Source organism: Cavia porcellus, unplaced genomic scaffold, assembly GCF_034190915.1.
Source record: "Cavia porcellus strain 051 isolate PalLab524CR breed Dunkin Hartley unplaced genomic scaffold, mCavPor4.1 scaffold_3, whole genome shotgun sequence".
Lineage (NCBI taxonomy): Eukaryota > Metazoa > Chordata > Mammalia > Rodentia > Caviidae > Cavia > Cavia porcellus.
In genome coordinates this window covers 92,303,084-92,306,619 of record NW_026947486.1, presented here as the reverse complement: position 1 = coordinate 92,306,619, position 3,536 = coordinate 92,303,084, and positions in this window count along the sequence as shown.

The following is a 3,536-nucleotide window of genomic DNA, read 5'->3' as shown; positions in this document are numbered from 1 at the left end:
GATCTCCAGCAGCACAAATATAAAATATAATAACCCTTCCCCATTGTTGGTAGGAGTGTAGACTAGTGTTACCACTGTGGAAATCAGTATGCAGATTCCTCAGAAAACTAGGATTAGAGGTTCCATTTGACCCAGCTACTCCCCTTCTATATATTTTCCCAGAAAAATTAAACCGTCATGCCACAGCAATATATGTGCACACATGTTTATAGCAGCACAGTTTGGAATAGCTAAAACTTGTAAACAATACAAGTGCTCATCAACCATGGAATGGATAAAAAGATGTGCTATTTTTATATAATGGAATACTACTCAGCCATAAAGAACAATAAACTTAAGGCTTTTATAGGTAAATGGATACAACTAGAAACCATACTTATAAGTAAAAGCCATCAGACCTACATGTGTAAACACTGTATTGTCTTGCTAGTGTAAGAAACTGAATGAGTAAAAAAGATCCATAAGTTAGAATAGATGTAGTAAAAGGGAATAAAATTGCTCAAAGGGAAATTATGTTGTTTGATCAACCTTGCATGTCTGTATCTGGTAGCCTTAGCAATCACTTTGAGGTTAACAGTATGCGATATATCAAGTATTGTTAAATTCCTATCATCTTGCTTTGAAATCCTACATTGCCATTGTTTTTTGTTGTTGTCATCGTCATTTTACTTTTGTTGTTTTTTAAATTGCTTGTTTGCTTCTTGATTTTTTGTTTTTTCTCTTTAAATAAAGTAAAATACATAAAATTATATCATACTCCACAAGAAAGTTAACTCATGACTATGGCCTAAGTCTCCACCATTCTATAGCAAGCATTGTACTGTTGCTCTGCTAAGTAGGGAATTTGAAAGTTCAACTGTGGTCAATAAATTCAGAAAAATAAATGCCTAGTAATAAGACAGTGGGAATCATGCTCTGCTTGTGCTTAACCAAGCAGTGATCATTTGTCATGGAGCCAGTTAGTGAGGCTTCAACCGGTAGCTGACCTCTTATGCTTTTTCCTTCTAAGGCCTTGCTAAGTAGCTCTAAAGACAGGGGAAGCTTTGAGGCTCTTCTTAAATACTTTTTACCAATGTCACTGCAAGTGACCTTCTCTGCTCAGTAATTTATCCATGTCTTAGGGAATGAATTAGATGACCAACACTAAGGAGACTGATGATAAGATGCTCCAGAAAGGCTGGTCAGTAGAATGAGCATTCTGTGCCTAAGCATGGTTATGGTGAGCACCTGTACAGCCAGCTGGAAAACTGCTTGGCCAGTGAGTCCAGCTGATGCTGGGAGGGTTGAAAGGGACAAACAGGAAATGGGACCTAGGTTCCAGTCCTGCCCGAGCCTGACACCAGTTTTTGGTTAGTTTTGGGGAAGTCAGTTTTCCTTTCTGAGCCTCAGTTTCTCCACCTGCATAATGAGGGCGTGGGGCCTCTTTCGGGTATGACATTTCTGTCTGTGCTGTCTGTGCTTATCATTCTCTAGATGGCCTCTGTGTGCCCCATTATTTGCAGTACCTCAGTAACAACAGCGACTAGACAGTTGGAAAGGGGAGCAGTCATTTCTTTGAGTGTTGACTTCGAGTTACTACTGGTGTTGATGTACCTAAAAACTTGTTGAATAAATTGTGATGATTTTGCCTAAAAAGGTCACTTGCCATATATCAAAAATCTACAGTGATTATTAGAATGACTATACAATTTCTTCTGTTACTCTGTAACAGAATTACTTCTGTAACAATTACTTCTGTTAAATGATTACTTATGAATATTTGCTTTGGTCAACTGCACTGCTGGTGAGAACACAAAAACAATATCTTATAGCCTCATATTTGTAAATACACATATTTGCATGAGAGAGCTAACAATTATACCCTGCTTACCTCACTATGAGTACCAAGTATTGTGCTATGTACTTTATAGGTACTGATCTATTTAATCCTTCCAATAACACAGGGAGTTAGGTGCTCCTTTTTTGCATAAGGCATCTTAAGCCCAGAAAGGGTTAGTAATTTGCCCAAAGTTACCCATTTAGTAAGTGTCAGAACTGCCTTATTCCAGAACCTATGTGCCTTCCCACTATTCTTTACTGTTTCATAACTCAGGGCAGAGTGACTTAGATGTTAAAGGTGAAAATAAAGTTATATGTGGGCCCAAGAAGTTAACAATTGCTTCATGATGTCCAGGAAGGGGAGAGAGTAGACTTTGAGGTTATGCAGACTTAGGAAAATCACTTAACCTGTTAGCCTCAGTTGACTAACCTGTAAAATGGAGATGATAAAGAATAGGCCCTACCTCATAGGCATGAGGCTTAAATGAGTTAATATAGAATTTAGTTAATAAAGAATTTAGAACAGTGCTAGACACATACATGCAGCATAAATTTTAGTTATCATCATCACCATCATGGGGGGCAGGCAGAAAGGAATGTGCTGTAACGGTATTGCACTCTGAGGCTTCAGTGCTGCACTTGCATATTGAAATTTAGGTTGTAAATTGCCAGAAAATTCCCATCCATAGTTGATTGTGAAACCAGGTCAGCTCTGTGTAAAGAAGTCAAAGGGACTGCTGTGGAAGAGAACAAGAGGCTGCCATGAAGCAAGGCCTTCCTTCAAATTGGCACCACGTGTGGGTTGCTGGGGGGACAGCCAGGGGCCAGTCTTTTTCCGTGAGTCAGCACCATTTGTAGACTGCAGAGGAAGAGAACAAGAAGTCACCAAGAAGCAAGCCCTCCCTGCAAACTGATACGATGCATGGGCCGCGGCAGGAGAGCCAGACGCCAGCACCTTCCAGTAAGCAGGCTGGGAAAAAAAAAGAGCCCCCCCCACCCTGCTGTAAGCTACCAGCTGATCTGGAGAAACACAGGCTGCCATGACGGGTATTGAGGAGGTATACAATTTATTGCTTGTAATGTTTAGTGTTTCACTGACTTTGCAAGTCTAAAGCCGGTGGTCTGATATGTATTCAGGATTTTTTTTTTTTTTTTTTTTTTTTTTTTTGGTCCTGGTGATCAAACTCACAACCTTGCTTTTGCCAGGAAGGCACTTATGCCGCTGAGATAAATCTCCAGTCCCTGATCATCTATTTAGAGGATGGCAATACGCAGTGTAGCATCTATGGAAGATCTCCTTCTGAGTGTGGTGGCCACTGTTGATTCCCTATTGTCTTGTTTTGAAGTCCTGTATCATTTTCATTGTCTTGTTGGGTTGGGTTTTATTCTGTTTTGTTTTGTTTGATTTTATTGTATCTGATGGTTTGAGCAGCTATTTTGAGGATGACAAGATATATTATGGTAGCCATTTTGGAATTACTCTTATCTTGTTTTGAAGTCCTGTATTGCATTCATTGTTTTATTTTTATTGGTGTTATTCTGTTCTGTTTTGTTTGGTTTTTACAATGTCTCAAGTTATCTGCAGCTATTTTGAAGACAGCAGGAGGCACTATGGTAACCCCTGTTGATTTCCTATTGTTTTAAAGTCCTGTGTCACTTACACTGGGTTGTTTGGATTGACTATTCTGTTTTATTTTCCTTGCTTTTATTCTCGTTAA